The sequence below is a fragment of the Oncorhynchus gorbuscha genome, linkage group LG12, assembly GCF_021184085.1.
Source record: "Oncorhynchus gorbuscha isolate QuinsamMale2020 ecotype Even-year linkage group LG12, OgorEven_v1.0, whole genome shotgun sequence".
In the NCBI taxonomy this organism is placed as follows: domain Eukaryota; kingdom Metazoa; phylum Chordata; class Actinopteri; order Salmoniformes; family Salmonidae; genus Oncorhynchus; species Oncorhynchus gorbuscha.
Window position 1 is genome coordinate 20,638,417 of NC_060184.1, and position 27,461 is coordinate 20,665,877.

Below are 27,461 nucleotides of genomic sequence, written 5' to 3' on the forward strand. Positions count from 1 at the left end.
ATCCAGAACCTAAAAGGGTTCTTCGGCTGTTCCCACAGGAGAGCCCTTTGAAGAACCATTTTTGGTTCCAGGTAGAACCCTTTTGAGTTCCATATGAAACCTTTTACGCAGAGGGTTCTACATGGAACCCAAAAGAGCTTGTTGGAAATATTTTTCAAATAGCATACTGTGAGGAACTTTTTATATACAATAATTCGCAAAGGATGTTAAAAAAAAAACACTTTCGTACATTTCCGCAAAGTAGGCCCGGTACACTATTTGTGCTGAAAAAGCTGAAAAGGCCTTGAAGCTGAAAAAGCCGTGAAGTGGCACTTTTGTCTCCTTTTCACCCAATTTAACAACTTTCAACCTTACTTAAAGCTCTCATCCTTAATGGTGAAAGGGCCACTTCCGTTTGCAATATTACAACAGCAAAGAAGTTACTGCAAACAGCGACTACAGTTTTTTCCCCTCGGACATCATTGCACGTGTGATAGAAGAGCAATGATCCTCTTTGTTCTCAAGGGGATATTGATCAACTCTATTGTTCCTCATTTTGCAAGTGTGTGTACTTTACTGGGGATGCTTTTCAACTTTGGAATAAAAAGAATCTGGTCTGTTAGATCATATTATGGACTTGGGTGGAAGGTGACAATGGTCTGTTTCACTTGACCGTGCTGCGTTGGACACTCCTTTATGGAACATCTGTCGCTGGGATGCAAATTTGCCAAATCTCAACCCAGTCAGGATGGCCGCTGACACAAAGAACCTTTAATTCCCTCTGTATCAGGGGTTGAGACCCATTCAGAATGCTTTTGCTAGTGAACTCAAATTTAACTCAAGTCTGTTTCAAAAAAAAAAAGGTTTTGCAAAACATCAGACCAAATCTCTGATATTAATGCGGCTTACGGATGATTCATGTAGCTAGCCATACACTTGATCTACAGTACAGCCTTCCTTTTCTGCAGGGCAGAGGGTGAAATTTGGAATTCATCTAGTGAATGTTGTGGACATGCTGGTCAGTCCCATTAAACAGTGCCCAGACCGAGCATGGTGTAGTGTAGTGCTAGAGTAGGAGGAGCTCTTTGATGTTCTGTTTGCTTCCTCTGCTCCAGGCGGACCCCATGCTGTTCATACGCTTACATAAGCACCACTCCACTTGTTGGGGGTTTGGTTTGTTGACAATGGCGATGTCCTTTTAATTATAATGGAGGGAGCCAACTGTTGGGCTCTGGACATATGGCTGCTCTGAGGCCAATATCTTTTAGCTACTAGCCACAGGCGTATAATGAACAGTCCCAGTGGGTTCACTAGCCTACTGTTATGCTGCTGCTGCTGCACCAGTGTTGTGTTAGGTCAAAGTGGATTGGCCCATCTGAACTCTAAACTGATTTAGGGCATTGAGAGAGACAGTTGTTTCAGAGGGAGAGGAGGGAATAGGCATGTGTACTGTACCATAAAGGGGGGAACCTCACTGACCTATTCAGGACACACATGTACATGTCATAAACCAGATGAATGAGATTTGACTGAGATTGACCCATCATCTAGTGATTGAGGAAACATGAAAGAGGAACCTGCAACGAGACTTCATCAGGGGGTTCCTATCCAGTTCCTCATCCTTATTCATCATAGAGTTTCTTTATTACCCAATGTTGGCGCCGGGAATAACTCCTTTTATACACAAGAGAAAGAAATGTATATGCCTGCGTCACAAATGCTTCTCTGTTTCTTGTAATACGGCCTATATAGTGCACTACTTTGGACCAGGTTCCATAGGGCTCTGGTCGAAATGATTGTACTATTAAGGTAATAGGGTGCTATTTGGGATGCAAACCTATAAGAATGGCTATTTGGGTGATTGTCGGCAATAGGCTTCCATATAAACGTGTTGGCAGAGCTTGTGTGGCTAAGTGGGTGCAGTGTTGGCACAGAGTGGACAGGGTGTTGGCACAGAGTGGGCATGGTGTTGGCACAGAGTGGGCATGGTGTTGTCACAGAGTGGGCATGGTGTTGGCACAGAGTGGGCAGGGTGTTGGCACAGAGTGGGCATGGTGTTGGCCACGTGGCAGTGCTTCAGCCTGGGCTGGGATAGTAGGTCTATGAGGTTGGGTTTTAACTCCCACAGTTGGCCAATCTGGATGGGGAAAGGAAATTAAGAGCACTTTTTCTTCTTTTAAATGCACCCCACCCCCTGCTGTCATGAATTTAAGGCTGGAACCTCTCATGTACAATACATCCGTGACAGTAATTTACCAGCTGACATCTAAGCTTTCATTTCGTTTCTGCTATGAAATCATTCTCATTTCGTTAGTTCTCCATTACATGGAATTTCATAAGCTCTCAGTCTCACTCTCTGTTTGTAGTTACTCAGGAAGTTGTCAACACAGCGGTACTGCAACATAAGCAAAAATACTACTGTACTGCGCTGTGGTACTGCATCTCTTTGAGGTATTCATACATTATCTGTTGATTGATCCTAATGGAAACCACCCACTAAGCAATGCGAAAAGCTTTGAGAAATGTGAGGCGAAAGATCCTTTGAGCCAAATCAGATCAAACCATTCTGAATAACATACTTATCTCTAGGGACTACTGCATGTTCAGGTGCAACAGAGAGCAAGTGGAGCATTGGCTGTGGGTTGGCAAAATATCTTAATGTACCATCTTTCTCAGGGTGTTAACAGAGTGTTGGTCAGAAATGTGGGAACATTCATGCTTCTACACCTGCATTGCTTGCTGTTTGGGGTTTTAGGCTGGGTTTCTGTACAGCACTTTGAGATATCAGCTGATGTACGAAGGGCTATATAAATAAATTTGATTTGATTTGAACATTCAGAGTAATCCTATTAGAGTAACCGTGTTCCATATAGACCGAGTTAACCAATTGGCGTTGCAGGTTCAGTAGACACTGCCTACCACACCAACTGATGATAGAACAGGCTTCTCCAGTCAACAGTAATGACGAGGACAGTTCCTGTTCAGTTCTGCACCAGTTCACACCATTGATCATGTATACACTTAGTGTACAAATTAGAAAACACCTTCCTAGGGCTGACCCCATTTAGTCAATTGGTTGATTGTTCGGTCGATAGGTTGTTGGTCGACCAAGATTTTTTTAATCGAGCAATCGCAAATATATATACAATAAAATTTGATTTGATTTGAGTACCAGTCAAAAGTTTGGACACCTACTCATTCAAGGGTTTTTCTTTATTTTGACTATTTTCTACATTGTAGAATAATAGTGAAGACATAAAAACTATAAAATAACACATATGGAATCATTTAGTAACCAAAATTGTTAAACAAATCAAAATATATTTTATACTTGAGATTCTTCAAAGTAGCCACCCTTTGCCTTGATGACAGCTTAAAACACTCTTGGCAATCTCTCAACCAGCTTCACCTGGAATGCTTTTCCAAAGTCTTGAAGGAGTTCCCACATATGCTGAGCACTTGTTGGCTGCTTTTACTACACTCTGCTGTCCAACTCATCCCAAACCATCTCAATTGGGTTGAGGTCGAGTGATTGTGGAGGCCAAGGAATCTGATGCCGCACTCCATCACTCTCCTTGGTCAAATAGCCCTTACACAGCTTGGAGTTGTGTTTTGGGTCATAGTCCTGTTGAAAAACAAATGATAGTCCCGCTAAGCGCAAACCAGCTGTAGTAGCATTCTGTGCCTTGAATTCAAAATAAATCACTAACAGTTTCACCAGCAAAACTCCCCCACAACATTACACATCCTCCTCCATGCTTTACGGTGGGAAGTGGGAACCACACATGCGGAGATCATCCGTTTACCTACTCTGCGTCTCAAAGACACGGTGGTTGGATCCAAAAATCTCAAATTTGGACTCATCAGACCGGGGACAGATTTCCAAAAGTCGAATGTACATTGCTCATGTTTTTCTTGGCCCAAGCAATTCTCTTCTTCTTATTGGTGTCCTTTAGTAGTGGTTTCTTTGCAGCAATTTGACCATGAAGGCCTGATTTTGTCCTATATTTATATTTATTTTTTTATCCCAGCCCCCGTCCCCACAGGAGGCCTTTTGGTAGGCCATCATTGTAAATAAACATTTGTTGTTAACTGACTTGCCTAGTTAAATAAATGTTAAATAAAAAATAATGTATACAATAATTCATGGTCTCCTCTGAACAGTTGATGTTGATATGTGTCTGTTACTTTAAATCTGTGAAGCATTTATTTGGGCTGCAATTTCTGAGGCTGGTAACTCTAATGAACTTATCCTCCGCAGCAGAAGTGACTCTGGGTCTTCCTTTCATGTGGCGGTCCTCATGAGAGCAAGTTTCATCATAGCACTTGATGGTTTTTCCGAATGCACTTTGTCACATGCGTCGACTGCAACAGGTGTAGACCTTAAAGTGAAATGCTTACTTACAAGCCCTTAACCAACAATGCAGTTTCAAGAAAAATAAGTGTTAAGTAAATATAGTTAAATAAAATTAAAATTACAAATAATTAAAGAGCAGCAGTAAAATAATACTAGTGAGGCTATATACAGGGGGTACTGGTACAGAGTCAATGTGCGGGGGCACAGGTGCAGCAATCATGTTGTAGCTGCGGCGTCTCCAATCTACTCTGAACATGGGCCTGTATTGTCTAGCTGGCTGCCAGTACAGGGGGTTCACTGTCTGTTCACTGTACCCAGGGATAACTAATGACTGGCGCAATGGGCCACCATGGTAATATGCACACTCCCTCTCTCTATCTCTGTCTATCCTTGATTTCATTGGGATACGATCACATATACCACTGTATTTATGTGTGGGAATACTTGGGAACAGATTCTCTCAATTACAATCATTTTGAGCTGATTTCCTGGTGATTTTTATATCTCTCTCGCTTTCTCTCTCTCTACTCACTCTCTCACGCTCTCACTCTCTCTCGCTCTCTTTCTACTCACTCTCTCACGCTCTCACTCTCTCTCGCTCTCTTTCTACTCACTCTCTCACGCTCTCACTCTCTCTCGCTCTCTTTCTACTCACTCTCTCACGCTCTCACTCTCTCTCTCTCTAACTCTGTTGAGGGCCAGCAGGCGTCCTGAAGCCACCCAATGTCCCTTGCGCACACACACATACACACACGGCTCACACACTTATTCCTTTCTCTCAAGCCTAGTCATATACTCCTGTATCATTTTCCCTCTATAGTTGACACTCCCCAGACCTGAAAAGCTCTCCTGGCCAGCAGCAAAATGGCTGATAGTACTCTGTGTGTCGAGGAATGTCAGTAACCTAGCAACGGGTCTGAAGTGACAGATGACTCTGTTGGTCTGTGATGGGCGGCTGTGCATCAGGGATGGCTGGCTATTACAGTGCTCTGCTGCTGCTGGTGGTGGTGTTGGAGCTGGTGATGGTGTTGGTAAGACTTAATGCTGCTATAACCAGGCTATATCTGGGCCATTCATTCATCCTGATATGAAGTATGCATGTGATGTAGCAGGTCATAGATCATGGCTCCCCAATAGCCGGCCCGTGGGTGATTTTACCCACCTAATAATAATAATAATAATATAATAATCTCTTGTTGTTAGACATATAAATCCCCTGGAAATCAGCTCAAAGTGATTGTAATTGAGAAAATCTGTTTCCAGGTATTCCCACACATAAATACAGTGGAATATGTTATCGTATCCCAATGAAATCAACATTTTAAATTATTCTATTTTTGTTAAATATTATATCTGTTTGGGCTACTTGCGGTCAATTTGCAGTCTACAAATTATTTATAACTATGTTCCGGCCCCCTGAACATCCGCTCAGGAAAAGTATCTGTCCTCCTACATATGGAAGCAGTGAATGGAAGTAGTTGGTTCCTGTTTTCACTGTCTGACTGTGGGGTTTCTATTCTCTAACCATAGCGTTAAGCTAAAACTCTGCACTCTCACCCTCGCCTATAGTCAAAACGTTATTCTCGGCAGCAGAGTAATTGGAAACTTTACACTTGGAAGCAACATGATGGTTAACCGCATCCTGCTCAAGCAAATGTGATGCTGCTGTGAGATAGCCTTCACGCTGTTTGTGTTTCTGTGTTAACCACCAAGGTAGCTTGCTTGCTAGCTTATGGGGGGCAGAGTGTTGCACTTACCTTCAACAACATGTGCAGTAGTGATGGAAAGTTCTGCTCTTTTTTTACTGACTCAGATCTTTTCGACTTGTTCAGTCAAAATAACAACACTTTCGACTCATTTCGTTCATTTGAGTCAGTAATGCCAGAGCACGCAGGACCCGATACCAGCAAACGATGAACTGAAAAGTTTTTAGCTAGACTGGATACAGCTTTTGGCAGAATTTACTTTTCGTAGCAGGTTAGAAGAACTTATGCAGTAGGATAAATATGTTAAGGTTAGAAAAAGGGTTAAGGTTAGGGTAAGATTTAGCTAAAATACAAATCAAGGGGCCTCCAGAGCTGAGCATAATAAAAGTAAATAAAAGTAATAATATTTTTCTTATATATACACTGAACAAAAATATAAATGCAACTTGTAAAGAGATGGTCCAATGTTTTAGGTGCTGAAATAAAAGATCCCAGAAATATTCCATAGGCACAAAAAGCTTCTTGCTCTCAAATGATGTGCACACATTTGTTTTCATCCCTGTTAGTGAGCAGTTCTCCTTTGCCAAGATAATCCATCCACTTGACAGGTGTGGCATATGAAGAAGCTGATTAAACAGCATGATCATTACACAAGTGCTCCTTGTGCTGGGGATAATAAAAGGCCACTAAAATGTGCAGTTTTGTCACACTACACAATGCCACAGATGTGTCAAGTTTTGTGGGAGTGTGCCATTGGAATGCTGACTGCAGGAATTTCCACCAGACCTTTTGCCAGATAATTGAATGTTAATGTCCATCATTGTTTAGAAAAATGTAGCAGTTCATCCAACCTGCCTCACAACCGCAGACCACGTGTAACCACGCCAGCCCAGGACCTCAACATCCAGCTTCTTCACTTGTGGGATTGTCTGAGACCAGGCACCCGGACAGCTGAAGAAACTGTGGCTTTGCACAAGCGAAGAATTTCCATCTCAGAAAAGTTCATCTGCGTGCTCATTGTCATCACCAGGGTCTTGACCTGACTGCAGTTTGGCGTCGTAATCGACTTCATTGGGCAAATGCTCACCTTCGATGACCACTGGCAGGCTGGAGAAGTGTGCACTTCACGGATTAATCCCAGTTTCAACTGTACCGGGCAGATGGCAGTCAGTGTGTATGGCGTCGTGTGGGCGTGCGGTTTGCTGAGGTCAACGTTGTGAACAGAGTGGCCCATGGTGGCGTAGGCATTATGGTATGGGAATAATAAGAATAAGCTACGGACAACAAACACAATTGCATTTTATCGATGGCAATTTGAATGCACAGAGATACCGTGACGAGATCCTGAGGCACATTGTTGTGCCATTCATACGCCTCCATCACCTCATGTTTCAGCTTCCTGGAAGCTGAAAATGTCCCAGTTCTTCCATGGCCTGCATACTGTACTCACCAGACATGTCACCCATTGAGCATGTTTGGGATGCTCTGGATTGACGTGTACGACAGTGTGTTCCAGTTCCTGCCAAAGTCCAGCAACTTCACACAGCCATTGAAGAGGAGTGGGACAACACTTTACAGGCCACAATCAACAGCATGATCAACTCTATGCGAAGGAGATGTGTCGCACTGCATGAGGAAAATGGTGGTCACACCAGATAATGACTAGTTTCCTGATCCACACCCCTATGTTTTTTTAAGGTAAAGTATCTGTGACCAACAGATGCATATCTGTATTTCCAGTCATGTGAAATTCATAGATTAGGGCCTATTGAATTTATTTCATTTGACTGATTTCCTCATATGAACTGTAACTCAGTAACATCTTTGAAATTGTTGCATGTTGCGTTTATATTTTCGTTCCGTATACATAATTTATCTGCTTGAGGCAACCCCATGCTCTGCTCAAGGCCACTGACATTGGAAGGGATCTTAGATGGGACGGCAGTGGATAACAGGCGTTTTACAGGTTCCTGACCAATTCTGTTTTTTCTACACTGATCTTAACTTGTTTGTACATAATGTCTCCGACATAATTTCCTATGACTGAAAACAGCTTCTGGACATCAGAACAGTGATCACTATCCTCAATTTGGATGACAGTTTCTACTTCAATGAGTCGGCAGCTCTGGATGTTCAGCTTAGTCCGGACCAGGCCCTAATTCTCCGGGATTCCATTTGAGGAAGCGACGGCACAAGAGAGACAGACAAGCCGGCATCCTGACGAGCAAATAAAACGCCTCTTCCCTCTGTTCTATTGGCAGTCACTAGAGAACAAACTGGACGAGCTCCGTTTGAGACTATCTTATCAACGGGACCTGAAAAACTGCAATATTCTATGTTGCTCGTAGTTGTGTGTCACGGTTCTCTTGACTTGAAGGAGAGTCAGACCAAAATGCGGCGTGGCTATTGAGATTCATGTTTAATGAAACAAAGTAAACACGAATCAAATACAAAAACAATAAATGTAACACGAAAACCGAAACAGCCTAATACTGGTGCAAAGTAACACAGAGACAGGAACAATCACCCACAAACACACAGTGAAACCCAGGCTACCTAAGTATGATTCTCAATCAGAGACAACTAATGACACCTGCCTCTGATTGAGAACCATACTAGGCCGAAACATAGAAATACCCAAAACCTAGAAAAACAAACATAGACTGCCCACCCAACTCACGCCCTGACCATACTAAATAAATACAAAACAAAGGAAATAAAGGTCAGAACGTGACATTGTGGCTGTACAAGGACATGGATAATATACATCTTGCTGGGTTTTCCATGCATCGAAGGGGGTAGGACTGTGTCTGTTTATGAACAAAAGCTGGTGTGCGATCTCTACTGTTAAGGTTGTCTTTCGTTTTTGAATACCTCATGATGAGCTGCAGACCATACTATTTACCAAGTTTTCATCTATGTTTTTTGTAGCTGTCTATTTATCACCACAAATGAATGCTCTATACTCCACACACAGAATCACATACAACGCTTGTCATGTTTGTCATTTATTGTCATGTCTTGTCCCTGTGCTCCCCATGCTATTCGTTTCCCTCTGCTGGTCTTGTTTGGTTCTTTCCCTCCTATCCCTCTCTCTCCCCCTCCCTCTCTCACTCTCTCGCTCTCTCTTCTCTCTGTCGTTCCGTTCCTGCTCCCAGCTGTTCCTATTCCCCTAATCATCATTTAGTCTTCCCACACCTGTTCCCGATCCTTTCCCCTGATTAGAGTCCCTATTTATTCCTTTGTGATCCGTTCCTGTGCCGTCGGTTCCTTGTATTGTATTCACCATGCTGTGATTGCGTTTCGCCCTGTCCTGTCGTGTTTTTGCCGTGATTGTGTATCACCCTGTCCTGTCGTGTTTTGTGCCTTCATCAGACGCTGCGTGTGAGCAGGTGTCTCAGTCGACTACGGCCTGCGCCTTCCCGGCGACCTGCAGTCTGTGGCCGCTTCTCCAGCTGTTTTCCCTCTACAAATCTAGAGGATGTCAGTTATTCCGTTTTGAACATTATTAAACTCTGTTTCTGTTAAGTCGCTTTTGGGTCCTCTTTTACCTGCATGACAGAAGGAACCGACCAAGGAATGGACCCAGCGACTTCAGACGCTCGTTACACTGCCGTCGAGATCCAAGGAGCCATGCTCGGCAGACACGAGCAGGAATTGTCCGCTGCTCGCCATGCCGTGGAGAACCTGGCCGCTCAGGTTTCCGACCTCTCTGGACAGTTCCAGAGTCTACGTCTCGTGCCACCTGTTACTTCCTGGCCTGCCGAGCCTCCAGAACCTAGGGTTAATAACCCACCTTGCTACTCCGGGCAGCCCACTGAGTGCCGCTCCTTTCTCACGCAGTGTGAGATTGTGTTCTCTCTCCAACCCAACACATACTCTAGAGAGAGAGCTCGGGTTGCTTACGTCATTTCACTCCTTACTGGCCGGGCTCGAGAATGGGGCACAGCTATCTGGGAGGCAAGGGCTGATTGCTCTATCAAATTCCAGAACTTTAAAGAGGAGATGATTCGGGTTTTTGACCGTTCAGTTTTTGGTGGGGAGGCTTCTAGGGCCCTGGCTTCCTTATGCCAAGGTGAACGGTCCATTACGGATTATTCCATTGAGTTTCGCACTCTTGCTGCCTCTAGTGAGTGGAACGAGCCGGCGCTGCTCGCTCGTTTTCTGGAGGGACTCCACGCAGTGGTTAAGGATGAGATTCTCTCCCGGGAGGTTCCTTCAGATGTGGACTCTTTGATTGCTCTCGCCATCCGCATAGAACGACGGGTAGATCTTCGTCACCGGGCTCGTGGAAGAGAGCTCGCATCAACGGTGTTTCCCTGCTCCGCATCGCAACCATCTCCCTCCTCTGGCTTTGAGACTGAGCCCATGCAGCTGGGAGGGATTCGCATCTCGAATAAGGAGAGGGAACGGAGGATCACCAACCGCCTGTGCCTCTATTGCGGAGTTGCTGGACATTTTGTTAATTCATGTCCAGTAAGAGGCCAGAGCCCATCAGTAAGCGGAGGGCTACTGGTGAGCGCTACTACTCAGTCCTCTTCATCTAGATCTTGTACTACTATGTCGGTCCATCTACGCTGGACCGGTTCGGGTGCTACATGCAGTGCCTTGATTGACTCTGGGGCTGAAGGTTGTTTCATGGACGAAGCATGGGTTCGGAAACATAACATTCCTTTCAGACCGTTAGACAAGCCTACGCCCATGTTTGCCTTAGATGGTAGTCATCTTCCCAGTATCAAATTTGAGACACTACCTTTAACTCTCACAGTATCTGGTAACCACAGTGAGACTATTTCTTTTTGATTTTCCGTTCACCGTTTACACCTGTTGTTTTGGGTCATCCCTGGCTAGTATGTCATAATCCTTCTATTAATTGGTCTAGTAATTCTATCCTATCCTGGAACGTTTCTTGTCATGTGAAGTGTTTAATGTCTGCCATCCCTCCCGTTTCTTCTCTCCCTACTTCTCAGGAGGAACCTGGCGATTTGACAGGAGTGCCGGAGGAATATCATGATCTGCGCACGGTCTTCAGTCGGTCCCGAGCCAACTCCCTTCCTCCTCACCGGTCGTATGATTGTAGTATTGATCTCCTTCCAGGGACCACGCCTCCTCGAGGTAGACTATACTCTCTGTCGGCTCCCGAACGTAAGGCTCTCGAGGATTATTTGTCTGTGTCTCTTGACGCCGGTACCATAGTGCCTTCTTCTTCTCCGGCCGGGGCGGGGTTCTTTTTGTTAAGAAGAAGGACGGTACTCTGCGCCCCTGCGTGGATTATCGAGGGCTGAATGACATAACGGTTAAGAATCGTTATCCGCTTCCCCTTATGTCATCAGCCTTCGAGATTCTGCAGGGAGCCAGGTGCTTTACTAAGTTGGACCTTCGTAACGCTTACCATCTCGTGCGCATCAGAGAGGGGGACGAGTGGAAAACGGCGTTTAACACTCCGTTAGGGCATTTTGAGTACCGGGTTCTGCCGTTCGGTCTCGCCAATGCGCCAGCTGTTTTTCAGGCATTAGTTAATGATGTTCTGAGAGACATGCTGAACATTTTTGTTTTCGTCTATCTTGACGATATCCTGATTTTTTCTCCGTCACTCGAGATTCATGTTCAGCACGTTCGACGTGTTCTACAGCGCCTTTTAGAGAATTGTCTCTACGTAAAGGCTGAGAAGTGCTCTTTTCATGTCTCCTCCGTTACCTTTCTCGGTTCCGTTATTTCCGCTGAAGGCATTCAGATGGATTCCGCTAAGGTCCAAGCTGTCAGTGATTGGCCCGTTCCAAGGTCACGTGTCGAGTTGCAGCGCTTTTTAGGTTTCGCTAATTTCTATCGGCGTTTCATTCGTAATTTCGGTCAAGTTGCTGCCCCTCTCACAGCTCTTACTTCTGTCAAGACGTGTTTTAAGTGGTCCGGTTCCGCCCAGGGAGCTTTTGATCTTCTAAAAGAACGTTTTACGTCCGCTCCTATCCTCGTTACTCCTGACGTCACTAGACAATTTATTGTCGAGGTTGACGCTTCAGAGGTAGGCGTGGGAGCCATTCTATCCCAGCGCTTCCAGTCTGACGATAAGGTTCATCCTTGCGCTTATTTTCTCATCGCCTGTCGCCATCTGAGCGCAACTATGATGTGGGTAACCGTGAACTGCTCGCCATCCGCTTAGCCCTAGGCGAATGGCGACAGTGGTTGGAGGGGGGCGACCGTTCCTTTTGTCGTTTGGACAGACCATAAGAACCTTGAGTACATCCGTTCTGCCAAACGACTTAATGCCCGTCAAGCTCGTTGGGCGTTGTTTTTCGCTCGTTTCGAGTTTGTGATTTCTTACCGTCCGGGTAGCAAGAACACCAAGCCTGATGCCTTATCCCGTCTGTTTAGTTCTTCTGTGGCTTCTACTGATCTCGAGGGGATTCTTCCTTATGGGCGTGTTGTCGGGTTGACAGTCTGGGGAATTGAAAGACAGGTTAAGCAAGCACTCACGCACACTGCGTCGCCGCGCGCTTGTCCTAGTAACCTCCTTTTCGTTCCTGTTTCCACTCGTCTGGCTGTTCTTCAGTGGGCTCACTCTGCCAAGTTAGCTGGTCATCCCGGTGTTCGAGGCACTCTTGCGTCTATTCGCCAGCGCTTTTGGTGGCCGACTCAGGAGCGTGACACGCGCCGTTTCGTGGCTGCGTGTTCAGACTGCGCGCAGAAGAAGTCTGGTAATTTTTTTCTGCTTCTGCTCCTGGTCTTGCTGGGTCTCAGTCTGTTCCCTGCCATCGCATCTCTCCTGTTCTTGTCCCTGCCCTTGCTGTGTCTCAGTCTGTCCCTAGTTCTCATTTTTTTTTTAGAGTAGTACCCTAGTTTCCCTTTTTATCGTTTTTCGTTACGGTCCTGAGGAGAGGAGTTGGGTTCTTTCTCGGGACGTGCTGGACCGTTTGATCTATGATTTCCTCCGTTGCTGCCAGTGTTCCTCCTCGAGAGCGCCAGGAGGCGCTCGGTGAGTGGGGGGTACTGTCATGTTTGTCATTTATTGTCATGTCTTGTCCCTGTGCTCCCCATGCTATTCGTTTCCCTCTGCTGGTCTTGTTTGGTTCTTTCCCTCCTATCCCTCTCTCTCCCCCTCCCTCTCTCACTCTCTCGCTCTCTCTTCTCTCTGTCGTTCCGTTCCTGCTCCCAGCTGTTCCTATTCCCCTAATCATCATTTAGTCTTCCCACACCTGTTCCCGATCCTTTCCCCTGATTAGAGTCCCTATTTATTCCTTTGTGATCCGTTCCTGTGCCGTCGGTTCCTTGTATTGTATTCACCATGCTGTGATTGCGTTTCGCCCTGTCCTGTCGTGTTTTTTGCCGTGATTGTGTATCACCCTGTCCTGTCGTGTTTTGTGCCTTCATCAGACGCTGCGTGTGAGCAGGTGTCTCAGTCGACTACGGCCTGCGCCTTCCCGAAGCGACCTGCAGTCTGTGGCCGCTTCTCCAGCTGTTTTCCCCTCTACAAATCTAGAGGATGTCAGTTATTCCGTTTTGAACATTATTAAACTCTGTTTCTGTTAAGTCGCTTTTGGGTCCTCTTTTACCTGCATGACAACGCTCTCCCTCACCCTCACTTTAGCAAATCTGACCATAACTCTATCTTCCTTCATTCCTGCTTACAAGTAAAAATTCAAACTAGAAGTATCAGTGATGCGCTCAAGTGGTCCAATGAAGCGGATTCTAAGATATAGGACTGTTTCACTAGCACAGACTGGAATATGTTCCTGGGAGTTTACCACATCAGTCACCGGCTTAATAAGTGCAGGACTTGCAAAGTGGCAGGGCTTGCAAACTCTCATAGATTACAAAGGGAAACCAAGCCACGAGCTGTCCGGTGAGGCAAGCCTACCAAATGAGCTAAATGCCCTCTATGCCCGCTTCGAGGCAAGCAACACTGAACCATGCATGAGAGCACCAGCTGTTCCAGAGACTGTGTAATTTCGCTCTCCGTAGCCAATGTGAGTACGACCATTATACAGGTTAACATTCACAAGGACACAGGACCAGATGGATTACCAGGACATGTACTCAGAGCATTTGCTGACCAGCTGGCAAGTGTCTTCACTGACATTTTCAACCTCTCCCTGACCCAGTCTGTAATACCTACATTTCTCAAGCAGACCACCATAATCCCTGTGCCCAATAATGCCAAGATAACCTGTCTAAATGACTATCGCCCCATAGCATTCACATCTGTAACCATGAAAGGCTGGTCAGTGCTCACATCAACACCATCATCCGAGACACAGTGAACCCCTACATTTCGCATACCGCCCCAACAGATCCACAGAGGACTCAATCTCTATTGCACTCCACACTGCCCTCTCCCACATGGAAAAGAAGACCACCTTCATGAGAATGCTGTTCATTGACAACAGCTCAATATTCAACACCATAGTGCCCTCTAAGCTCATCACTAAGCTCAGGACCCTGGGACTGAACAACTCCCTTGACAACTGGATCCTGGACTTCTTGACGGGCCGTCCCCAGGTGGAGAGGGTAGGCAACAACACATCCGCCATGCTGACCCTCAACACTGGGGCCCCTCAGGGGTGTGTGCTTAGTCCCCTCCTGTACTCCCTATTCACCCACGACTGCATGGACGCACATGACACCAACACCATCAAGGTTGTCGACGACATAACGGTGGTAGGCCTGATCACCGACGACGATGATGCAGCCTATAGGGAGGAGATCAGTGGCATTGTGATGCCAGGCCAAAAACTATCTCTCAACATCAGCAAGATGAAGGATCTGATCATGGATCACCGGTAACAGAGGGCCTAGCATGCCCCGATCCACATCGACGGGGCTGTAATGGAGTGGGTCGAGAGCTTGAAATTCCTTGGTGTCCACATCACTAAGGAATTAACATGGTCCACACATACCAACTTTGTCGTGAAGAAGACACAACAACACCTCTTCCCTCTCAGGAGGCTGAAAATATTTGGTATGGGCCCTCAGATCCTCAAAAAGTTCTAAAGCTGCACCATTGAGAGTCTCTTGAATGACTACAACACCTCTTGGTATGGCAACTGCCTGGCATCCGACTGCAAGACGCTACAGAGGGTAGAGCGTATGGCCCAGTACATCACTGGGGCTGAGCTCACTGCCATCCAGGACTTCTATACCAGGCGGTGTCAGAGGAAGGCCCCAAAAATGACTCCAGCCACCAAAGTCATAGACTGTTCTGTCTGCTACCACATGGCAAATGGTACCAATGCACCAAGTTTGGAACCAACAGGACCCTGAACCCCCAAGCCATAAGACCAAATAACCAAATAGCTGCCCGGACTATCTGCATTGACCATTTTTGCTCTAACTCATGACTCATCACATACGCTGCTGCTACTTATTATTATTATTATCTATGCTGTTGCCTAGTCACTTTACCCCAACATATACAGTATGTACATATCTATCTCCATTACCTCGTACCCCTGCACATCGACTCGGTACTGGTACCCCGTATGTATATACAGTTGAAGTCGGAAGTTTACATACACCTTAGCCAAATACATTTAAATTCCGTTTTTCAAACTTCCTGACATTTAATCAGAGTAAAAATTCCCTGTCTTAGGTCAGTTAGGATCACCACCTTATCTTAAGAATGTGAAATGTAGATAATTTTTTTATTTCAGCTTCTATTTCTTTCATCACATTTCCAGTGGTTCAGAAGTTTACATACACTCAATTTGCGTTGCCTTTAAATTATTTAACTTGAGTCAAAAGTTTCAAGTAGCCTTCCACAAGCTTCCCACAATAATTTGGGTGAATTTTGGCCCATTCCTCCTGACAGAGCTGGTGTAACTGAGTCATGTTGGTAGGCCTCCTTGCTCGCATACGCTTTTTCAGTTCTGCCCACAAATGTTCTATAGGATTGAGGTCAGGGCTTTTTGAAGGCCACTCCAATACCTTGACTTTGTTGCCCTGAAGCCATTTTGCCACAACTTTTGAAGTATGTTTGGGGTCATTGTCCATTTGGAAGACCCATTTGCGACCAAGCTTCCTGACTGATGTCTTGAGATGCTGCTTCAATATATACACATAATTTTCCTACCTCAAGATGCCATCTATTTTGAGAAGTACACCAGTCCCTCCTGCAGCAAAACACCCCCAAAATATGATGCTGCCAACCCTGTGCTTCATGGCTGGGATAGTGTTCTTCGGCTTGCAAGCCATCCCCTTTTTCCTCCGAACATAACGATGGTCATTATGGCCAAACAGATTTTGTTTCATCAGACCAGAGGACATTTCTCCAAAAAGTACGATCTTTGTCCCCATGTGCAGTTGCAAACCATAGTGTGGCTTTTTTATGGCGGTTTTGGAGCAGTGGCTTCTTCCTTGCTGAGCGGGCCTTTCAGGTTATGTCGATATAGGACTCGTTTTACTGTGGATATAGATACTTTTGTACCTGTTTCCTCCAGCATCTTCACATGGTCCTTTGCTGTTGTCTGGGATTGATTTGCACTTTTTGCACCAAAGTACGTTCATCTCTAGGATACAGAACGTGTCTCTTTCCTCAGCGGTATGACGCCTGCGTGGTCCCATGGTGTTTATACTTGCGTACTATTGTTTGTACAGATGAACGTGGTTCCTTCAGGCATTTGGAAATTGCTCCCAAGGATGAACCAGATTTGTGGAGGTCTACAATTTTTTTCCTGAGGTCTTGGCTAATTTCCTTTGATTTTCCCATGATGTCAAGCAAAGAGGCACTGATTTGAAAGGTAGGCCTTGAAATACATCCACAGGTACACCTCCAATTGACTTAAATGATGTCAATTACCCTATCAGAAGCTTCTAAATCTATGACATCATTTTCTGGAATTTTCCAAGCTGTTTCAAGGCACAGTCAACTTAGTGTATATAAACTTCTGACCCACTGGAATTGTGGTGCAGGGACGTATAAGTCTGTAAAAAAAATTGGAAAAATTACTTGTGTCATGCACAAAGTAGATGTCCTAACCGACTTGACAAAACTATAGTTTGTTAACAAGACGTTTTAATGACTCCAACCTAAGTGTATGTAAACTTCCGACTTCAACTGTATATATACTCATTGTGTATTTATTCTTTCTATTATTATCATTATTAATATCTCTCTGCATTGTTGGGAAGGGCCTGTGAGCATTTCACTGTTAGTCTACATATGTTGTTTACCAAGCATGTCACAAATAAAATGTGATTTGATTTGAATTAAGCTGCAGCAATGCGATGCTTTCAGAGCGGGGCAGAGAAAAGAAAAAGAAAGAATGAAACAACTTTTTTTTTTTTACTGAAGTTAACGCATTTCTTTGCTAAAAAGACAGAGAGCCTGCTGATAAGAGTGCCATTGTTGTCGAGGCAGAGAACATGTATGTGTAGCCCATGGGCTACATATAGTAAGACAGAGGGGGCGCTGTTTCACTCACTCCAGTGAGATAGTTTCAGCCACTTGCAAATTGAAGGAAAGTTGACGGATGCATTGTGCCCTGTTCGGAGGCAAAGGTAACCTAGTTTTTGTTGTTGATTTGTTTGACAATCTGATGAAAACATCATGACATCAGACTGGCTCCTGCCTGGGTCCTCCGAATAAATAAGTCCTTCCCTGCTTATCGGAGCTGTCATTTGTGACTGTCACTTGTAAAAGCTTGCTCCAAACAATGTACATTTGTTGATTGCTTGGCATACAAATAGGATTTTGTTCTTGGTACATTTGAATATAGGTCTAGTTGTGGCTGCAACCGGACTACATTGTGAACGACTCTTGATGGAATGCCTTACTTGACTGCCATCGGGGTGATAAGTTTCCCGAACTGCAGAAACGATTCATTTTCAAGTTCGAGTTTGTTGAGCAGAGGCTGTGTATGTTTTGGTTCTACAAAGCTGTGTCCATCATAACGTTCAATAATTAATTAATTGCATTAATTCTTGCACCATGTTATCAATTATCAGTTCGGAACATGTATTTTTATTCTTTATGCTTCTTTGCAGCATGATCTATTTTGCCTGAAAATATGACAGACAGTTTTCAGTTGGAGCTCGTTTCTGGAGTCACCGGTGGAGCGCGCATTAATCCTGCTGAAGAATTCATTGTGGACAGCTGGTAAAACAAACAACTAAAATGAACGATTCACTCATGAAAACGAATCCTGACTCCCGAGTCAGTAAAAATAGTCATTCAAAAAGAACGAGTCACTTCCTTCTGCCTGACACACAAAAGCACAAGATGTTTACTTCCTTATTCCTAAAACATCATTTGAAGCTGGAGGATTTTCCCTTTCTTAATGCCATGCCCAATGATACATTTCCTTTCATTTCAGACCTCGAATATTAAGCCTCCATTTTGTGGTCCTCTGCAGCTCATTTGGTAGAGCATGGCGCTTGCCAGGATTGTGGCTTCGTTTCCCAGGACCACCCATATGTTAAATGTATGCACACATGACTGTAAGTTTCTTTGGATAAAAGCATCTGCTAAATGGCATTTATTATTATATTATTATATTATTTTAGTTCAGACTCATGTTTAGACATAGTTTAGGTTTCTGCTACTGTGAGAAAAGAAAGGAAATCACATCTGTGCAGTATACTAAAATAACAGGAGCAGTAGATTTGAATAAGCTGTCTCCGTCCAGTAACCTCACTGTCTTTGTGTGTTGTTCAGCCCACCATGCAGTCAAATAAGATGTATCAACAATGTGCCTGTGTGACCTTGAGTCCTGAGCCTTTTGTCTGATTGTGTGAAAACAGAGGAACTGGGCAAATTGCAACAATGCTTCTTAGCGATGCTTTACTTCCTTGAGTGTACTAACCAGAGGTGGGACCAAGTCATTGTTTTTCAAGTCACAAGTAAGTCTCAAGTCTTAGCACTCAAGTCTCAAGTCAAGACTGTCAAGTATCAAGTCAAGTCTTTAACTTTGAGTTTCGAGTCCTAAACAAGTCATAATGTGCTCTTCACCAAATGTAATACCATTTCATATTTTTAACAAGAGTAATAGTTAGGATATTACATTTACGCAAATCATGAATCCTTTTAAAAAGATCTAGATATTTATTACTTTCCAAATAAATGTTATATTTCCATGGAAATACATGGGTAGCCATGAGAAAGACCCACCCGACAATCGAGGATCGCTATGGGGCGCAATCGGGCAATGTAGGCTTGTACACAATCGCCCAACCACAATCGCCCAACCTTGTTTTAGGAACATCAGGCAGGATTTAAACTACCAACTGCCGAGTCAGTTGAAGCTCAATCTTGGGTGCAATGATCACGTTCCCGTACTGACTGACTGTGTGGAGGCTCATTGATTTAATGTTAGGCTAGCCTACATGATACACTAGTAAAGTTATAAAATATATAGCTGTCGGCTATATTAGCCACGTTAGCCACCGTTCTTTGTGCAGCTTCAAATGTCGAACAAAGTTGGAAATTGTTGAGGCTCCATCTGTAATTTTCTTCCCGCATGTTTGGCAAGTTGCAATCAGTTTTTGTCTCGCTTCGTCTTTATATCCGAAAATAATCAGTTTGGGTATCATCTTTCCAAGGGCTCCATCTGAATTCACCCACCGACGTTCCTCTGCACTGCCATGCACAACTTTTTCTCAGCTGGCACAATTTGATTGGCTGCTGTCCAATTCAAACTGTAATCCATTAAATTAAGAGTTGATGCGCTGCACACTTTTTAAAAGTCATGTGACTCGTGTCCACACCTCTGGTACTAACTGTGCTGCACCGAATTAGTCTTTCAACCCTTGCAGGAGATGCTTTGAAGCCCCATAGTGTCATGACTCGTGCCTGCACACACATTTCACTCGCACGTATGCTAGTGTCATCATCATTTTTTATATTTATATTACCAGGGCCTTGGCAACAGCTTGGATAGGTGGTATAATGCTGTTGATTTATAACGGGCCCTCCCCGGGGGAGCTAGAGGGTGGAGGTCAGAGGTCAGGGGTCACGTGACGCACACAGCTGCATTGTTAACACAAGTTCAGCTGGCAGCATACTTCTGGAGGGCTCCATGACATGGTTTCAAAATGACATGGTCCATTTAGGGGAAGCTTGTATTTGCTCTGCTTTTATGCTTGTCACTCGGCCAATCATTTACTCAGCCCTATGTTTTGAAACATCTCTTTGAAATGTAACACAGAACAAATGCATGTAAGTGGTTGATAAACCTACAGTAGCATCCTATGTTATCATGCAATGAGAAAATAGCAGTGGAATAACTACAGTAATAGTGGATTGTGTTGTAAATGCATAGTAACACAATGCTGATACTTGATTCGTAGCCTGATTAAACACCAAGTAACAGTTTCCACTGACTGCAGTCCCAGGGAGAGAAAGCAGGGAAGCCACATTGCTAATCCCTAACCAGAGCGTATTTGGCTGAGCTCACAGCTAAGGGCTCAGGACGGCTGAAGCCTGAGGCTCAGCGGTTAGAGGAGCAGCTCTCCCAGCCAGGCAGGCAGCTCCTCTCCTTTCCCTCTCTGCTCGTTGGGATAGTGCTAGTCAGGTCCCCTCAGTCCCTCCTCCAGCAGCACTCTGAATGTCACAACTGACACTGAATGACCCTGACACAATGGTGCCAGTTAAGGCCCCTCCCATTCACCGAGCGCAGTGCAGCCTTACCCGGGCTGCCCTGGCCTTTGACTGACAGGAGCAGTCAGGGCTGAGGACAGTGGCCTTCCTTGGGAGTTGGAGGAGGGAGGGGGAGGCTGGCTCAGTGTTTTGATCCTGGCTCAACCAGTGGAAAGAGACTTTAAGGAAGGAACGAGCGAGAGGGGAGAAGGGTTATCCACCGTTTTGACAGCTCACAGTTTCGTAATCCCACCCAGAGAGGCAGCCTCCAATGCCCTAAAGCAGCTTGTTGAAATGAACCATAAACGGAGGGGGAAAAACACGCTCTATTCCGGGAGGAAACACATTAACGTCACACAACTTGACTGTCTCACTTATCCTCTGTAATTTATGGCTGTGGCAAAGAGAGGCAAGGCTACAGAGGCTTATCTGCTCTTCTTATCTTCACCCCAGGAAGCAGAGTTAGACACTGAGGAGCTTATTGTGGGGGGGGGTAGAGTGGCCCCTGCTTGTTTTTTAATTACAGAGCTTGGCGCATCCTCCAGCAGACCGCTTGGTGGGCACGAGTTGGGAAAAAGAGTCATGGAACAAGATAATCCAGCCCAGATACACACACTGTCTCCCATTCCCTTTGAAAGACCTGATATGTGTGATCAAGGCTGCTAAATGCTTGTTTGGATTTAAAGGAGAAATATGTTTTGTATTGAGTATTGGCCTTAAAGAGACTCTGAACAGTGGATTGGTTAGTCTGTGTGTTGCTGATCAAGGTAACAGCAGGATAAGCCTTCTTATTAGGCCTAATCAGTTTCATATCTCACAAGATTCCTGATGGAAATGGGAGCTTCCATGCTGCTTCCTTTCATTCAGAGTAAGCCATGGAGTGGGCGGGGTACCGACCTCAGTGGTCGGGTGAGGAAAGCGTGGGACACACTTTCCCTCAGGTCTGGAGGGGAGATGAGGGGTCAGATAGGGATGTGGGGGGCAAGATGCAGGGGGGTGGGTTGGGGGCACTGTAGTGCTGAGTGATTCGTGGTTTTTGAAGTTGTTTTGGTTCGATTAATAAAGAAGAATCACGGTTTTCAATATCGGTTTAGATTATTTGGGTTGAATGCTGTAAGAACACAGAATAAAACAATTGATAAAAATCCAATGATGGTAGTGACTGCCCATTACTGCTTATCACTTACAGTATTAATCATCATTTATTCACATTACTTTACTGTTGTGTATATTACATTACATGTTTTATTTGATGACTTATTATTATTATTTAATTCCAAGTCACCATCTCTATAGAGCTGCTGCCTATGCTGTCTGACAAAATCACTATTTTAGTAGTTCCTCAAAGTAAATAAGGCATACTTTTATGACTGCTGAATACCAACTATCAATCACTTAGATGATGTATTTTCAGGTAGAGATACCTCATGAAGCAACAGCTGCTCTCTATATCAAATCAAATATATTTATAAAGCCCTTCTTACATCAGCTGATATCTCACAGTGCTGTACAGAAACCCAGCCTAAAACCCCAAACAGCAAGCAATGCAGGTGTAGAAGCACGGTGGCATAGGAAAAACTCCCTAGAAAGGCTAGAACCTAGGAACCAGAGAGGAACCAGGCTCTGAGGGGTGGCCAGTCCTCTTCTGGCTGTGCCGGGTGGAGATTATAACAGAACCAAGATGACCAAGATGTTCAAATGTTCATAGATGACCAGCAGTGTCAAATAATAACAATCACAGTGGTTGTCGAGGGTGCAACAGGTCAGCACCTCAGGAGTAAATGTCAGTTGGCTTTTCATAGCCGATCATTCAGAGTATCTCTGTCTATTCTGTCTCTAGAGAGTTGAAAACAGCAGGTCTGGGACAGGTAGCACGTCCGGTGAACAGGTCAGGGTTCCATAGCAGCAGGCAGAACAGTTGAAACTGCAGCAGCAGCACAGCCAGGTGGACTGGGGACAGCAAGGAGTCATCAGGCCAGGTAGTACTGAGGCATGGTCCTAGGGCTCAGGTCAGGAGAGAGAGAGAGAGAGAGAGAGAGAGAGAGAGAGAGAGAGAGAGAGAGAGAGAGAGAGAGAGAGAGAGAGAGAGAGAGAGAGAGAGAGAGAGAGAGAGAGAGAGAGAGAGAGAGAGAGAGAGAGAGAGAGAGAGACAGAGAGAGACAGAGAGAGAGAGAGAGAGAGAGAGAGAGAGAGAGAGAGAGAGAGAGAGAGAGAGAGCATACTTAAATTCACACAGGACACTGAATAAGACAGGAGAAATACTCCAGATATAACAGACCCTAGCCCCCCGACACATAAACTACTGCAGCATAAATACTGGAGGCTGAGACAAGAGGGGTCAGGAGACACTGTTGCCCCATCCGACGATACCCCCGGACAGGGCCAAACAGGCAGGATATAACCCCACCCACTTTGCCAAAGCACAGACCCCACTCCACTAGAGGGATATCTTCAACCACCAACTTAACATCCTGAGACATGTCCGAGTATAGCCCACAAAGATCTCCGCCACTGCAAAACCCAAGGGGGGGCGCCAACCCAGACAGGAAGATCACGTCAGTGACTCAACCCACTCAAGTGACGCACCCCTCCTAGGGACGGCATGGAAGAACACCAGTAAGCCAGTGACTCTGTAATAGGGTTAAGAGGCAGAGAATCTCAGTCGAGAGAGGGGAACCAGCCAGAGAGAGACAGCAAGGGCGGTTCGTTGCTCCAGTGCCTTTCCTTTCACGTTCACACTCCTGGGCCAGACTACACTCAATCATATGACCCACTGAAGAGATGAGTCTTCAATAAAGACTTAAAGTTTGAGACCAAGTCTGCGTCTCTCACATGGGTAGGCAGACAATTCCATAAAAATGGAGCTCTGTAGGAGAAAGCCCTGCCTCCAGCTGTTTGCTTAGCTGTTCGCTGTTAGCTGTTCGCCTCTTGAACTGAAAATATGAAAATATATTAATTTGAAGACTGTACCTGTAACCCCCCCCCCAATGAAACAATTACAAAATAAAAAAACATTTGATCACAAAAACAAATAGTAAGCCATGGAAAGGGAGAACATCAAATGGTATTTCCCTCACTGTCTTTTTGTGAAGGCTGCTCCTTAGAAAATGGGAGGCATATTTCTCCTTTTGTGGGCTGCAAGAGAGGAAAGGGGGCTAGTCCGGCCGGGCCAACCCTCTATTTGGGCTCTGCGACTCCTGGGAGGTTTCGGGGGGGGAGGTTTGGATCCCGTCTGCTCCTCCAGCAGTGGTATTGTGCCTGATCGTTTCCTCGGGGCCATGCCAGGTGACCCCTGTAACCCGGCGGCAGTGGGCCAGTCCTTCTTGAACAAGAGCTCGCTCTCCTCACAGAGACACAGCCAGATCAGTCAGACCCGGAAGCAGCACACCATCTTACAAATTCGCACTCTCTCTCTCTCACACCAGACCATCGCATGTGATGGAGGGAGAAGGAAAAGGAGGAGGAATCTGATGCCCTACACAGTCCGATTTGAATCCTAAATAACTACAAGGATCTTTGTCAGACTGTTAGTGCAGTGATTTGGATTAATTCCATGGCTCGCCTTGTAGCTGTTGTGATAATTGTGCTGCTAGCACTTACACATACACTCACACTGCTCACACAAACACACTCAGGAGAAAATACCCCTCCTCTGCTCCCCTTTACTCAAACACACTGCTCACCCACACACAACTGCTTTGCTTCCCTTTTTTCTCTCTGTCACACATACACACACACATAAATACTCTGACACACACACGCACACACACACACTGCTTTGAGGGAAATGAGCGGCCCACTGACCTTTCTCCCATCGCATTGTTTCTTGAGATCTCGCATGTGTTCATACTAAGAAGAGTGGTTTTAGATTGCGTGTGTTGGGTGCCGTGTTTGTCTTCCTGTTCATGTTAAGTGTAGGTTGGTGATTGTGTGTGGAAGGAAAGAGCCATAAGCCTCTGAGCGTTAACCTTGAATAGCACAGACAGTCAGGCAGGCCTGCTCGTGATGTGGCTGGCTGTAAGCACACTGAGAGCACAGAGGCGAGGCCGTTCCCCGGCGGACTGAGTCTCTGCATGTGACGCCCAGCACTGATCATTATCCGGCTCCTTTTGTCAAGTGTTTGTCAAGAGCTGTGCTCTGCCTCCTCCTTCTCCTCCCTCTCTCACACTTTGTTAACCTCCCTCTCTCTTTCTCTCTCCCTCTCTCTTTCTCTCTCCCTCTCTCTTTCTCTCTCCTCTCTCTTTCTCTCTCCCTCTCTCTTTCTCTCTCCCTCTCTCTTTCTCTCTCCCTCTCTCTTTCTCTCTCCCTCTCTCTTTCTCTCACCCTCTCTCTTTCTCTCTTCCCTTCTCTCTCCCTCTCTCTTTCTCTCCCCCTCTCTCTTTCTCTCTCCCCTTCTCTCTCCCTCTCTCTTTCTCTCTCATTTACATTACATTTAAGTCATCTAGCAGACGCTCTTATTCAGAGCGACTTACAAATTGGTGCATTCACCTTATGGCATCCAGTGGAATAGCCACTTTACAATAGTGCATCTAAATATTTTAGGGGGGTGAGAAGGATTACTTTATCCTATCCTAGGTATTCCTTAAAGAGGTGGGGTTTCAGGTGTCTCCGGAAGGTGGTGATTGACTCCGCTGTCCTGGCGTCGTGAGGGAGTTTGTTCCACCATTGGGGAGCCAGAGCAGCGAACAGTTTTGACTGGGCTGAGCGGGAACTGTACTTCCTCAGTGGTAGGGAAGCGAGCAGGCCAGAGGTGGATGAACGCAGTGCCCTTATTTGGGTGTAGGGCCTGATCAGAGCCTGGAGGTACTGAGGTGCCGTTCCCCTCACAGCTCCGTAGGCAAGCACCATGGTCTTGTAGCGGATGCGAGCTTCAACTGGAAGCCAGTGGAGAGAGCGAAGGAGCGGGGTGACGTGAGAGAACTTGGGAAGGTTGAACACTAGACGGGCTGCGGCGTTCTGGATGAGTTGTAGGGGTTTAATGGCACAGGCAGGGAGCCCAGCCAACAGCAAGTTGCAGTAATCCAGACGGGAGATGACAAGTGCCTGGATTAGGACCTGCACCGCTTCCTGTGTGAGGCAGGGTCGTACTCTGAGGATGTTGTAGAGCATGAACCTACAGGAACGGGCCACCGCCTTGATGTTAGTTGAGAACGACAGGGTGTTGTCCAGGATCACGCCAAGGTTCTTAGCGCTCTGGGAGGAGGACACAATGGAGTTGTCAACCGTGATGGCGAGATCATGGAACGGGCAGTCCTTCCCGGGAGGAAGAGCAGCTCCGTCTTGCCGAAGTTCAGCTTGAGGTGGTGATCCGTCATCCACACTGATATGTCTGCCAGACATGCAGAGATGCGATTCGCCACCTGGTCATCAGAAGGGGAAAGGAGAAGATTAATTGTGTGTCGTCTGCATAGCAATGATAGGAGAGACCATGTGAGGTTATGACAGAGCCAAGTGACTTGGTGTATAGCGAGAATAGGAGAGGGCCTAGAACAGAGCCCTGGGGGACACCAGTGGTGAGAGCGCGTGGTGAGGAGACAGATTCTCGCCACGCCACCTGGTAGGAGCGACCTGTCAGGTAGGACGCAATCCAAGCGTGGGCCGCGCCGGAGATGCCCAACTCGGAGAGGGTGGAGAGGAGGATCTGATGGTTCACAGTATCGAAGGCAGCCGATAGGTCTAGAAGGATGAGAGCAGAGGAGAGAGAGTTAGCTTTAGCGGTGCGGAGCGCCTCGGTGATACAGAGAAGAGCAGTCTCAGTTGAATGACTAGTCTTGAAACCTCTCTCCCCTTCTCTCAATTCAATTCAATTCAAGGGGCTTTATTGGCATGAGAAACGTGTTAACATCGCCAAACCAAGTGAGGTAGATAATATACAAAAGTGAAATAAACAATCAATAAAAATTAACAGTAAACAATAACACATACAGAAGTTTCAAAACAATAAAGACATCACAAATGTCATATATATATATATATATATATATATATATATATACAGTGTTTTAACAATGTACAAATGGTTAAAGTACACAAGGGAAAATAAATAAGCATAAATATGGGTTGTATTTACAGTGGTGTTTGTTCTTCACTGGTTGCCCTTTTCTCGTGGCAACAGGTCACAAATATTGCTGCTGTGATGTCACACTGTGGAATTTCACCCAGTAGATATGGGAGTTTATCAAAATTGGATTTGTTTTCAAATTATTTGTGGATCTGTGTAATCTGAGGGAAATATGTATCTCTAATATGGTCATACATTGGGCAGGAGGTTAGGAAGTGCAGCTCAGTTTCCACCTCATTTTGTGGGCAGTGAGCACATAGCCTGTCTTCTCTTGAGAGCCATGTCTGCCTACGGCAGCCTTTCTCAATAGTAAGGCTATGCTAACTGAGTCTGTACATAGTCAAAGCTTTCCTTAATTTTGGGTCACTCACAGTGGTCAGGTATTCTGCCGCTGTGTACTCTCTGTTTAGGGCCAAATAGTATTCTAGTTTGCTTTGTTTTTTTGTTAATTCTTTCCAATGTGTCAAGTAAATATATTTTTGTTTTCTCATGATTTGGTTGGGTCTGTAGTGGCTTCCTTTGTCTTTACCATAGCCACTGCCCAAGCCTGAAGCGGGGTTGTTTGGTACGCATACAGTCCACACTCAAGGTTTCCAAACGGCCAAACATTCCATGACATCCAGGGATATGGTGCAACAAAAATGTTTATTCTTCTTATATCTAACAAATAAATGAGTCTCCAATCAACTTAAAGCACAAAATACTTGATATGGAAAATACATATTATGGTCTGTATGTCTGTATGTCTGTATGGTCAAAAAACTATACCGCTCCCGCGTCTAGCAAGGACTC

The 27,461-nt window shown here is 45.4% G+C and overlaps 1 protein-coding gene across 3 annotated transcripts in view; it reads left to right on the plus strand.

The window, feature by feature from the left end:
• Positions 1 to 27,461, plus strand: part of LOC123990674 (tyrosine-protein kinase Fyn-like) — a 97,077-nt gene that overhangs the window by 21,820 nt on the left and 47,796 nt on the right. Inside the window, exon 1 of one of the 3 annotated variants that reach the window (XM_046291413.1) lies at positions 18,448 to 18,471. The exons of the other annotated variants lie outside the window; for them this stretch is intronic. The gene's annotated coding sequence lies outside the window, so the exon portion shown is untranslated. Of the gene's footprint in view, positions 1 to 18,447; positions 18,472 to 27,461 lie in introns of those variants that run through there. 3 annotated transcript variants of the gene reach the window in all.